The 13958-nt window shown below is 37.4% G+C and overlaps 1 protein-coding gene across 5 annotated transcripts in view; it reads right to left on the bottom strand.

Annotated features, from left to right (window-relative positions):
* The window catches only part of LOC150082806 (casein kinase II subunit alpha), a 193364-nt gene that overhangs the window by 12902 nt on the left and 166504 nt on the right, over positions 1 to 13958 (bottom strand). The gene's annotated exons all lie outside the window — the stretch shown is intronic.

The following is a 13958-nucleotide window of genomic DNA, read 5'->3' as shown; positions in this document are numbered from 1 at the left end:
TGAAATTTACGAGCAAGGTGCATACGAAAAAGAGGAAAACCATTCTGAAGTGGATAACACTGAAGTGGCACCAAAACAATTTAAGAGAAGAATTGGAGAAATATGGCAAAATTTACAAGATGGGATTCGATGCCACAAAGACTTATACGCTGAGAAAAAGAAGAGACTTCACCAGACTTTATTATTAAAATACCTAAATAAAAAATGAAGCTTTTTTCTCATCTCTCATGATGCTACCTTTTCATTAATAAATTTTTTTTCAATATTTTTTATTTCAAATCCTTTTAATTGTCTATTAAGTGCAAATTGTTTATAGATTTATAATAATTTTTCTGTTCTTACTTCCTTGATCTGGACATTTGGCAACACTGAAGGATGGTGAAAAAACACGGGAATTTAATATTTCTTGCAGTCTGTTGTTAAACCTGTGTGACTCGCAGTTCTGACAAGCTTATGGAAACTTTTAAATAGTGTTTATTGCACTTTTAAGAATTGAATGTTTAATTATAGAAATTACCACTAATTTTGGGTTAAATAGCTGTTTCTTAAAACTCCTCAAAATGGATAAGTTGTTAAATTTAAAATGTAAAGAAAGTAATGCCAATGCACTGTTTTTAACAGAAAAATCTTCTGATACTTCAAAAGTAATGAAACAAAAAACCTATATGTTTCAACCCTCTTCGAAATTTGAATATTTCACAATGGACAACAATAATAGAACTGGTGTAATTTCTTTATTATGCGATTATGCGATACAGTGTTGTCTGGTTATCATTAGTCAAATTGAGAACAACATTTTGAAACGTGTGATTGAAATTTTAGTGAAACTTTTCCAAGATTTTCCAATGATAGAAAAAAAAAAAAAAACTTCAACGAGAGAGAGAGAGAGAGAGAGAGAGAGAGAGAGAGAGAAAAAAAAAAACACAGAGACGTAGGAATACATTAATAAGTCAATACAGTAATTCTAAAATACTAGTAAATGAAGTGTCATTTCATCTGTCAAACATTATCGCTAAAATTTCCATGCCTTACATCAGTCGTGAAGTAATAAAAGTGTGTAGTATCCACATTGGAAATTCTTGCTAGTGGCTTACCAGAAAAGCACAGAACTTCATTCATCAGCTCTGCAAAAATTATTCTTATATAATGAGTAATGATACTATAAGAAACTGTTCATAAAATTTCCGATTTTATATTTAGAGAATTGCTACTTAAAATTGAAGGTTATGCATTTTTTCTTCTGGCACTGGATGAATAGATTGATGTTTCCTTCATATAAACTTATGTGTTTTGTACATTTTATACAACACTACGGTAATTGCAAAGAAGAATGAGTGTATTACCTTTTACTGGTCAATCAATGGGAAGGGTATATACAAAAAAATCATGATTATGCAGTTTTTCATATTGCACAAGGCTGATCATGTGCCATACATGATTGCATCACCCTAGCAGCAGTATAAATATAGTGCTGGGGTCGGCAACCTGTGGCTTGCAAGCCCACGCAGCTCTTTTGAACATGTAACTGCGGCTCTTCAAATTTAAACCCACAAGCACGGCACGGAGCAGGCGGCGATGTAAATATGGCATCAGTTTCAGCACAAGCTGCAAACACTTCTCAGTTTAGTTTGCCTATGCATCACGAGCAGAGCACACGAACTACAAGAAAATGTCAAAGATTAATCGTTGTGGCGGTGACGAATATAAAATAATTAAAAAGGAACAAAACAATATCCGCACGTATGTAGTGTTTGTGATAGGTACATGAATTCATAATATAAATCACTTGACTTTCAATCACTTTGAAAGATTGAGTATGAAAACAGGGAATTTAAGAAGGAATGGACTGAGTCATATGCATTTGTGGCAAATTCTAGGACTTCTGTTGGGTTTAATATGTAGTGAAAAACAAACAAACAAACAAAATGTAGAAAGACATTTTTTGACTAAACATGATACATTCCCCAAAATATATCCAGCCAGTGAGCCAAGAAAAAAAAGGCCATAAACGAGTTGCAACAGAAAATGTCGTTAACAAAGAATTCATTGTAAAGTGGATTAAATCATCAGGCAATACAAATGCTGCTAGTTTTGTAGTTGCACAAGAAATTGTAACACAGGGGAAACCATTTATGGACAGCATAATAGAATGTTTTATTAAAACAAGTCAGAAGTCGCTTCGCTCCCTTCTGCCTTGTGTCACATGAACCTGAATATGTTTTGATATATATATATATATATATATATTTTAAGTGGGGGAAGCCCCCACACCCCCATTCCTCAGCATTTTTGATTCGTTTTCCGTTAATACAAAGATTTTTAGCTGCCTTCAACTGCCCATCCGAAAAGCAGTGATGTTAAGTCAACATCCACCTTCGATAATGTTTGACCTTGACGTTGTTTATTGTCATACTAAAAGCCAATTTCGCAGGAAACTGTGTTCGTTGAAAAATGAAGTTATATTCCCCTTCATTTGAATACATATGAATCTGTGGAATATATGCTTTAGATCCAGCTCAGTCAAGTGTGACGTGTACACAGACCAAACATTTCTTCCTTATTTCCACTACACGTAGTCTTGTGATATAAAAGTAGTCTTTCGTTTTTCGTATCTTTCCTTTCTTAATTGTGAAGCCTTTTAACTTATTATTTTCATATTTTTCAATAATCGCTTTGTTTTCTTCGATATCAGGATTTTCATACTCTGCTTCATAATGAAGATCTTTTCTTTCTTCTCAGCCTTTCTGATACAATCTTTCTCTTTTCTATTACTGCCAACTTTTGAAAAAATTGAATCGTTGCCTTGAGACATTTAGAATTCAAAAATTAAAAGCACTATAAATATTCTTTTATATATAGAAAAATTTAAAGACTGTAAAAAATTAAAGAGTTCATAAAAGCATCTTTGAGACAGACCTGTCATTGCTTTGTTGTAGTAAATGCAATAGAAGTTAGCCCTGCCTTGCAGAAAGCAAAAAGTGCATGTGAAAAAGCAAAATATTCTTTTATATATAGATGTAGGAAAATCTTTTCAATTTTCAAAACAAAACAAACAATTAAGAAAATTAAAGAAATGCCAATATCTGGAAAAACTGTGAGGGACAGAGCTTTACTAATGGTCAAAGATGTAACCAGTCAGCATCAGGATTTTCTATAGCCTGCGATGAATCGAATCATGTAAGTGATATTCAGCAAGTTGTCCTAATTTGTAAATATATAAATTCTCAAGATCCCCAAGAAGGATTGCTTGATTTACTGCCACCCACAGGACAAATGCATGGAGAGGATATAGAAACTGCAATTACTGAAATGCTTCAAAAATAAGGAAATTAATGTGAACAAAATAATTTGTATTGCGACAGATGGAGCCCCAAGCATGAGAGGTGAGAACAAAGGTTTCATTAATTTGTTTAGAAAAAAACATTTCGCACAATGTGTTTTCCTTTCACTGTATAATTCATCAAGAGGCACTTTGCTCACAAATGTTTCCAAAGGGATAACAGCAGTGGTGGATTTTGTCATAAAGACAGTCAATAAAATAATGGCAAGACCACAATATCAACAATTCCATGAACTTCTTGATGAAGTTGATTGTCAATATACTGACCTTCTTATGCATAACAGCTCTAGATGGCTTTCTAGTGGTGCAGTGTTAATGCAATTTCCTGCTTGTTTTGATGAAGTGAAGTTATTTTTAAGACGTTGTAAGTTCTTTGAGTAGCCCTTGGAGACAAATACTGAAAGGACAATTGACAGCCTGACAGGCATTGTACAAACTTTCCCATCGTGGTTGAAAAACAGATGGCCACGTAAGATGGTCCGCTAGAGATTTCAGTTTTAAAGCATATTTTATAGACAACCGCTTACGTTAAGTGATAACAGTGGTTCATTTGCTTCAAAGTATGGGATGTTCGATATGCTCCAGTAACAATACGGATAGCCTGATGATGATGATGATGGATAGGGTCCAGCCATTGAAGTACACTGCTTCTGGCTGATGCATATACTTGTGACCCATAGCCTAGTCTAGATTGTACAAGTGTCTCTTGTATAAGCGTACAAGAGTATATCGGTAAATGTGTAGTAAGGTGCAATCATCTATATCTGTTTATCGGCAATGATTCGTCATATATTAAGAATCTCAAGTAAAGGAACCTTTAGGTGCCAGTGATCAGTGTACTGATGTGGGATTTATTCAAGGAATAATTATTGCCAAGGGTAAAAGGGAAGGGATTTTATATTCTCAAAGGTGCTTAAAATGGGCTCAGACATTTTTTAAACTCTGTTCATCAAGACCAGCTATTACTGTAAAAAATGTAAATTTGTTCAGAGAAGCAATCACAGAAGCAACCAAGTGTTTTACACCACTTAAGAGTACTATTCAAGGGTTACATCAAAACAGGTTCCAGATGAATTGATGAGCTTAGTGGTAGAGTAGAAGGAATCCGCCTCTACATGTAAAAATTTGTTACAGTATAACAGGGGTTGGCAAACCTTTTTAAGGGTGCATGCCAAAATTGGCTAAATCTTCTAAAAAACTACCCTCGCATGCCACTCAGAATTTTGCAAAGTACAGCAGAATGTAGATTATCTGACCCCCCCCCCCAATTACAGTATCTACTTTTAGTGCGACAGTCGCTATGCTGAAATATTACTCCTACGCTTAATGCATTTGAAGGAACACTCACGCGAAGACCTTCACTGCACTAGAAACTGCAATGGCATGGTGTGAGTAACAGTCTGAATGCAGTTCTATGGAAATACTGCTATTAAATGGAATGAGAGATCTTGCCATGAAAAAAAGAATCTCGCATGGTTCAAAGAAAAATGCAGGATTACATATTTTTAAAAACCTTCCCAGGATACTCTTACAAAGGGTACTAGGAAAGTTTTGCAATATGATGCAACAATGAATCACAGGAAGCTGCTTGTTGCTGCATGTTGAGACATGTTCATACGTGCATAGTAGCCGCCGCGCCAAGTCGATGGGCTCAGTTATTCATTAGTAGTGAGAGTGTAAAGTGCTTGCGATGGCATCGTGGTCACGAAATGAGATAAGGACAGTTTTGCGGTATAATTTCGTGCGTGGTTTAACCATAGACCAGTGCTTAGAAGAAATGACTCTTGCCAAGGGTAAAAGTCCACATTGTACAACGATATTCAGGTGGTATAGAGAATTCCAAAGGGGAAATTTCACTCTGGAGGATTCTGAGAGGCCGGGAAGGCCACGAAGTCAGTTACGGAGGAAAACGTTACTGCTGTGAGGGAAATGCTTGACGAAAACAGGCGAGTGACCTACCAACAGATAGAGGATACTTTGGGCCTAAATGCACCAGCAATTCGTTCGATTCTGCATGATCATTTGCACGTGAAGAAACTTTGTTCTCTCTGGGTGCGCATCAATTGACTGAAGAGCAGATGACACGACGTGTGACTTGGTGCCTGGAGATGTTAAAAAAGTTTGATAAGGGACAATCTCGGTATGTGAACAACATCGTGACAGGTGACGAGACTTGGCTGTACTATTACGATCTGCCGACCAAGGCTCAAAAGAAAAGTTTGGGTCTTTGATGATGACGACACACCCGTAATTGTCAGAAAATCCCGATCTGTAAAGAAGAAAACGATAGCTGTATTTTTCAAATCGAGTGGAATTGTGGAACGTGTCGTTTTGGACACACAGAAGACAGTCACAGCTAAGTGGTATACTGAACAATGCCTGCCTAAAGTCATTGGATCTATGAAGAACCTGCGGCCAAAGTCAAGAATGGACACCTGGTACCTCCATCACGATAATGCTCTAGCTCACCGCACCAAAGCCTGCACCGAATATTTGACCACAACAGGACTGAAACTTCTCGAGCACCCTCCCTACAGTCCAGACCTTGCTCCCTGTGACTTTGCACTGTTCCCGCATGTGAAAATGAAGCTAAAAGGGAGGCAGTTTTCCAGTGATGAGGACCTTCTACGGGCTTGGGACGAGTGTGCTTTACTCCCTAGTGAAACTTGGCAGAACTGGTTTAAAGATTGGTTTCGGAGGAGGGAGAGGTGTATTGAATGTAGAGGAAATTACTTTGAAAAAATTAAATAAACAAAGCTGTATTGCAAAACTTTCCTAGTACCCTTTGTATTTGTGTGCAATTACTTGTGTTCGTTTATTTCTATTTATGTAAAAAAAAAAAGTGTGGTTTATAGTTGAAACCATGTAAAACAATTGGGTAAGTTCAAAATAAATATAATATACATTGTTTCTTCAAAATGTTTTGGTTATTATTTACAATTATAGACCTGTTAGTTTAACTTTTGTTCCAGGAAAATTAATGGAGGAGGCACTGGTTAAAGAAGCACTGCAGGATCATCTAGACAAGAATTCATTATAGCTCAGACGCAGCATGGTTTTGTTAAGGGCAGGTCTTGCCTGACCAATTTGATTGGATACTATGATGTAGTCACAAAAGAACTGGATGAAGGGAATAACTTTGATATTATATATTTGGATCTTAGAAAGGCTTTTGATACTGCTGCACATGGAAGACTGCTGCACAAATTGGAGCAGTGTGGCATTGGAGGCAAATTGCTGCTATGGATAAGGGGATGGTTGAGTGGCAGAAGACAGAGAGTGGTAATCAATGGACACTGCTCAACGTGGACTAATGTTATTAGTGGAGTTCCTCAGGGTTCAGTGTTGGGTCCGTTGTTGTTTCGGTGTTTATAAATGATATTGATGATGGTATATCAAGTTTAATGTCCAAGTTTGCAGATGATACAAAGGTTGGCAGGGTTGTTAAGGACACTACTGACGCTATGCTGCTGCAACAGGATCTGGAAAGGTTGAACAGATGGGCTGAGAGGTGGCAAATGAAGTTTAACATTGACAAATGTAAAGTACTACATATGGGAAACAGTAACCCCAGAGCAACGTATCAACTCTGCGGTACTACACTGACAGTGGTGGAGAATGAAAAGGACCTGGGGGTAATTGTGCAGGCAGATATGAAGTTCTCTGAGCAGTGCAGACGAGCTGCAAGAGTAGCTCATGGTGTCTTGTCAATGAATACGGAAATTTTTCCAGCAGGGATAAGGAGGTGATTATTCCCTTGTATAAGGCAATGGTTAGGCCACATCTTGAGTACTATATCTGGAAGCCTCATTTCAAGAAGGATGTAGAGCTGCTGGAACGGGTACAGAGAAGGGCAACAAGATTAGTGAATGGAACAAAGGGTTGCTCTTATGAAGAAAGGCTTAAGTTTTGCAAATTACAGAGTCTGGAGACTAGGCACCGGCGAGGTGATCTGATAGAGGTGTATAAGGAGGAAAACGTTACTGCTGTGAGGGAAATGCTTGACGAAAACATGCGAGTGACCTACCAACAGATAGAGGATACTTTGGGCCTAAATGCACCAGCAATTCGTTCGATTCTGCATGATCATTTGCACGTGAAGAAACTTTGTTCTCTCTGGGTGCGCATCAATTGACTGAAGAGCAGATGACACGACGTGTGACTTGGTGCCTGGAGATGTTAAAAAAGTTTGATAAGGGACAATCTCGGTATGTGAACAACATCGTGACAGGTGACGAGACTTGGCTGTACTATTACGATCTGCCGACCAAGGCTCAAAAGAAAAGTTTGGGTCTTTGATGATGACGACACACCCGTAATTGTCAGAAAATCCCGATCTGTAAAGAAGAAAACGATAGCTGTATTTTTCAAATCGAGTGGAATTGTGGAACGTGTCGTTTTGGACACACAGAAGACAGTCACAGCTAAGTGGTATACTGAACAATGCCTGCCTAAAGTCATTGGATCTATGAAGAACCTGCGGCCAAAGTCAAGAATGGACACCTGGTACCTCCATCACGATAATGCTCTAGCTCACCGCACCAAAGCCTGCACCGAATATTTGACCACAACAGGACTGAAACTTCTCGAGCACCCTCCCTACAGTCCAGACCTTGCTCCCTGTGACTTTGCACTGTTCCCGCATGTGAAAATGAAGCTAAAAGGGAGGCAGTTTTCCAGTGATGAGGACCTTCTACGGGCTTGGGACGAGTGTGCTTTACTCCCTAGTGAAACTTGGCAGAACTGGTTTAAAGATTGGTTTCGGAGGAGGGAGAGGTGTATTGAATGTAGAGGAAATTACTTTGAAAAAATTAAATAAACAAAGCTGTATTGCAAAACTTTCCTAGTACCCTTTGTATTTGTGTGCAATTACTTGTGTTCGTTTATTTCTATTTATGTAAAAAAAAAAAAGTGTGGTTTATAGTTGAAACCATGTAAAACAATTGGGTAAGTTCAAAATAAATATAATATACATTGTTTCTTCAAAATGTTTTGGTTATTATTTACAATTATAGACCTGTTAGTTTAACTTTTGTTCCAGGAAAATTAATGGAGGAGGCACTGGTTAAAGAAGCACTGCAGGATCATCTAGACAAGAATTCATTATAGCTCAGACGCAGCATGGTTTTGTTAAGGGCAGGTCTTGCCTGACCAATTTGATTGGATACTATGATGTAGTCACAAAAGAACTGGATGAAGGGAATAACTTTGATATTATATATTTGGATCTTAGAAAGGCTTTTGATACTGCTGCACATGGAAGACTGCTGCACAAATTGGAGCAGTGTGGCATTGGAGGCAAATTGCTGCTATGGATAAGGGGATGGTTGAGTGGCAGAAGACAGAGAGTGGTAATCAATGGACACTGCTCAACGTGGACTAATGTTATTAGTGGAGTTCCTCAGGGTTCAGTGTTGGGTCCGTTGTTGTTTCGGTGTTTATGAATGATATTGATGATGGTATATCAAGTTTAATGTCCAAGTTTGCAGATGATACAAAGGTTGGCAGGGTTGTTAAGGACACTACTGACGCTATGCTGCTGCAACAGGATCTGGAAAGGTTGAACAGATGGGCTGAGAGGTGGCAAATGAAGTTTAACATTGACAAATGTAAAGTACTACATATGGGAAACAGTAACCCCAGAGCAACGTATCAACTCTGCGGTACTACACTGACAGTGGTGGAGAATGAAAAGGACCTGGGGGTAATTGTGCAGGCAGATATGAAGTTCTCTGAGCAGTGCAGACGAGCTGCAAGAGTAGCTCATGGTGTCTTGTCAATGAATACGGGAATTTTTCCAGCAGGGATAAGGAGGTGATTATTCCCTTGTATAAGGCAATGGTTAGGCCACATCTTGAGTACTATATCTGGAAGCCTCATTTCAAGAAGGATGTAGAGCTGCTGGAACGGGTACAGAGAAGGGCAACAAGATTAGTGAATGGAACAAAGGGTTGCTCTTATGAAGAAAGGCTTAAGTTTTGCAAATTACAGAGTCTGGAGACTAGGCACCGGCGAGGTGATCTGATAGAGGTGTATAAGGCTTTGAATGGTTTGAGCATGCTGAATGCCAATGGGATTCTTCCTCTTGCTCAGAATAATCACCTCAGAGGGCATAAATTCAAATTGAGGAAGGACGGATGTCAGATAGATGTGCGGAAATTTGCCTTTGGCCAGCGGGTGGTTGGTTGGTGGAACCGACTTCCATCATTTGTTGTTGACGTTGATAGCCTAAACAAATTTAAGGCTCAACTGGACAGGTATTTCGAATGAACGGAGGGGTGAAATGGGAGTGGTGTGTTTTTTTTTTTTTTTTTTTGGCTGATGCTGAATAAGCTTGCTTTCTTGCATCATATGCCTCTACTAATGCTAATGCTAAACCATTTCCTAAATCAAATAATTTTTAATATACAGTCAGTCCTCGTATAACACGTGTTTGCACTACACGAATTCGATCATACACGATTTATAAATAGGGGAAGGATATCTTATATAACACGAAACGAATTCGCTTATGCATGATTCGCCTTTGTGTTCACAAGAAATGGCAGTCGAACGCAGAATCACCCCCAACCGAACGCAACACGATACGAATGAAGAGAAGATTCTGAAAATGTATTAAGTTTTTTTATATCAGTGAAGGGGAAACACATTTCACCATAATAACGTAAAAACCAACACAATTCCGGCAATCGGAATTGTGTTGGTTTTTACGTTGGTTCATCGCAAATGCAATTAGATCGAGTTTACTACCAGTTTATAACAGATTCCACTAGCAGGAATGCAACTGGAAATTGTTTTTATTGTTTTATGGTAGTGACATCCAGAAATGTGCTTTAGTAAAATGTGAGGTGTTAATAGTGTATCTCTGCCTTTACGGTGTTGTTTATTCAGTTGCTACACGTGTGCAGCTTTGTTTATGTGTATCAAGCGTACCTCCTCGTTTTCTAATTGTGCTTTATTCCCTAAAAATGAATAAAATACTTAAAAGGTGTGAAAAGGAAGCGTCCTGGTGAAGACATTGCAGATTCAGGGAGAAAAAGAAAAGCAATATCGATAAACAGGCAGACTGGATCAAAAATTCTTACCCGGGAAAAATCACACTGGCCTCCCGCCGAGCGCGATTTTCCCGGTAAGGCTTATGGCCAATCCGCCTCTGTGGATAGAGAAAAAATACAAAATAGTGAAACACTTTGAGCGAAATGAAAGACCATGTGATATTGCACGTGGTACAGACCTAAATGAGACAACGCCGAGAATTACAAAGAATGCAGAGAAAATAAAAACAACTTTCATAGCAGGAACAACTCAAAGTGTAATTAAAATCCATTAGATTAAGACAAAAAGAAGAGATGGAACGGCTGTCATATGTTTGGATAGAAAATCAAACAAAGTACAAGTTTGCTTACGATAGAAGCAAAATCATTAGCAATATTTTATTACGTAATAGTCGTAATAAAATACGTATTTTATTACGATTATTTATTGTGTTTGGTTATGTTTTGGTTAAAATGGGTGTTCAATCTTGGGTAGTCGGCACCTAACCCTATTTTTCCCATAGGGCCTGTTGTTTATATTGCACGAGGGTTTCTAGGAACACAACTATCGTGCTATACGAGGACTGACTGTACTTCATATTTCAAAATACAGTGTATCACATTTCAAAATACCTTAATTTAATTGTAGGCCTAATTACACTATGTTTTGTATAAACTGGGTATTCTCGGGTATGTTTGATTATCCGAACCAACCTTGGTCCCAATTAGTTCAGATAACCGACATTCTACTGTATTGTTATTTTTCTCATACACATTTTACTTGACAAAATCTTAACCAAAAAAAAAAAAAAAAAAGGGAGAGAATGAAATAAAAGACTATTTCAAAGATGCTTTAATAAAGGTATTAAAATAAAATCCTTCATAACAAAAATGTAACGCTTAGCTTCTTCCTGTCCAGTATTAGGCCTAGTGGCCTCTCTCTCTCTCTCTCTCTCTCTCTCTCTCTCTCTCTCTCTCTCTCTCTCTCTCTCTCTCTCTCTCTCTCTCTCTCTCCATCTTTGCAGGGGTTTGTAGTTTAGTATCTCTTTCAGATAACGTATATTCTCCATTCTCTCTACATGTTGTAACCATCTGTTTCTGTATGATTCTATATAATTCAGTACTGAGGTTGTCTGCAGTTCTGACACTATGTCTTGATTTCTTTTCCTGTCAAGTCTAGTATAACCTGCGGTTCTGCGCATTTTTTGCACTAGTCAACCTCCTCCTGTCCCCTTTGCTCATTGTCCATGCCTCAGAGCCATACGTTAGGATAGGTCCGGAGAGGGTGTTATGTATCCATGTCTTTGTTTTCTTATGCACCGGATTAGATTTGAAAATATGGTTTACAGTTTTAGTAATTCCTATGTAATTATTTATTTTCTGCTCAATACCTTTTTCTTATGACAGGTAGTATCCTAGGTATTTGAAAGTGTTAGCTTGTTCGATAATATTATTGTCAATGCAGATCGTGCTTCTTATTGGATCTCTTCCTTTAAATGCCATCACTTTTGTCTTTGAAGATGAGGTTTCCATATTAAATGATTTTGCTATTTTGTTTAATGAGAAGATGGCTTTCTGCAATGAGTTCTCATTGTCTTCTCTATTAGGATCTATCAGCAAAAAGCAGTGTGTTCATTCTTGCTTTGCAGCTAATTTTGATAGCTGTCTTGGAGATTTTCCTCCATTCTCTTATAATATGATTTATATATATGTTGAATGGAAGCGGAGACAGTCCACATCCTTGTCGCACCCCTGTATTTATTGTCTCCAATTCAGTTGTTTGCGATTCAATCTTAATTTTTATAGATATTGAGGGCGGCCCCAAATGACTGGTTTGGTATATTGTCTTCTTTTAAGATTTCAAATAATTTTGTTCAGTTAACCATATCAAAGGGTTTTTTGTAATCTATCAATAAGAGATGGGTTTGCTCTCTTCTTTTTTCTATCAGGAGCTTGAGCGTGAATTAAGCATCAGCGCGTGATCTCCCCCCCCTGAACCTGTTTTGTTCTTCCCCAAGGATGTTTTCGTAATATTTAATAAGTGTCAGTTTTAGGAGACTTGAGTATATTTTATATCCTGAGTTTAGGAGACTATCCTTGGTAGTTATTGCAGTCATTTATATTGCCTTTTTTGAAAATTGGGACTACTAGAGCATTTCAGCTTACAGAACAAATTTAATATAAAACAATAATGAGACATTATAATGACAGTACGAACAAACAGATGGAACAAACTTCCATCCATCGCTGTAGAAGTTGATAGCTTAAACAGATTCAAAGCAGAACTAGATAAACTTTTGGAGCGAATGGAGAGGTGAAATGGGAAGGGGTTTTTTTTTGGCTGATGCTGTATAAGCTTGCTTTCTTGCATCATATGCCTCTGCTAATGCTAATATAAAACATCAGTGATACTTCTGTTTCTGCAACACTGACGACAAATATTTTACATCTGGCTTATACTTTGTAACTTTTAGTTTCATCCGTAAAACTACTCCTATGACTAGACTTAAAGTTCATCACTGAGAACAACTCCCATGAATATGTTGATGAGAAAATTCTTAGTAATGCTGTTGCTAGAATTTTTAAACAGACAAAAGTTTCAGGAATGGAATTCCAAAACCTTTAATACTTCATTTTCAGGAGTTTTCTTTGCTAATCCTGTTACTAATTGTTCCCTTTCAATATTTTCTAAATCAGCTCCGAGGTCGATAAAGTTTTGCCTCCAAACTGAGCTGCTCTGAAAAATCAATCAATTGCACCTCAAAATCATTCAGGTCGATCCACTGAAACATTTCCGGGTTCAGTTCGGCTACTTTTACACTGTCTGCAAACACTGAATTTTGCAGTTTCTTTCTCTGAACTTGACAAATCTTGAAGAAAACTGTTCAATAGTTGACTCAATTTTTACTATAGCATAATTTCATTATGCTAAGTATTAAGCATAGCATTTTAACAGGTTTTGTAGGTTATTTACATAATCTTGAGAGTTATTATCACATCAGATATAAGAGTAAGATATATTGTACCCGTATGGGCTCAACAACAGGTTTGATCACAGTACACATTCCTTAACATGCAACCAAACAATGAACAATGCATACACTATATTTCAGATGATCAAAAGTATGTGAGGCAAGTGCATTTTTGTCACCTGTAAGAAAGATACAACAGGAGGTCCCAAAATTTTAAGCAAATCTGAACCACTACAGAATGGAATAATGACATTGAGCACAAACATACACAACACACCATTTGGGCTAAAATGCAGCAAACTAGAGGTTCTAAGAAAAATGTGCAGACCACAGAATACTAAGCATGCGGATCAAAACACCTAATCAAGGATATTAACAAATTTAAGTTAGGATTATTCTCTAATATTGTCACAATAAATAAGGAAAATTATGTAATAAAATTTCAAAATTGATTTATTATCTGACAGGATAAATCTTAATTATGTTATGAAAAAAAAAAAAAAAAAACTGTTACATAATACGCCAGTAAAGAACATCAGTATCTGTGTTAGATATAGCTATACACACTACATGGGACTTCCCACATTCAACTGAAAGAAAACAGTTATGATA

This window comes from Mastigoproctus giganteus, chromosome 7, assembly GCF_048544385.1.
Source record: "Mastigoproctus giganteus isolate SK-2022 chromosome 7, ASM4854438v1, whole genome shotgun sequence".
Lineage (NCBI taxonomy): Eukaryota > Metazoa > Arthropoda > Arachnida > Uropygi > Thelyphonidae > Mastigoproctus > Mastigoproctus giganteus.
This window is presented reverse-complemented; position numbering and strand designations above follow the sequence as displayed.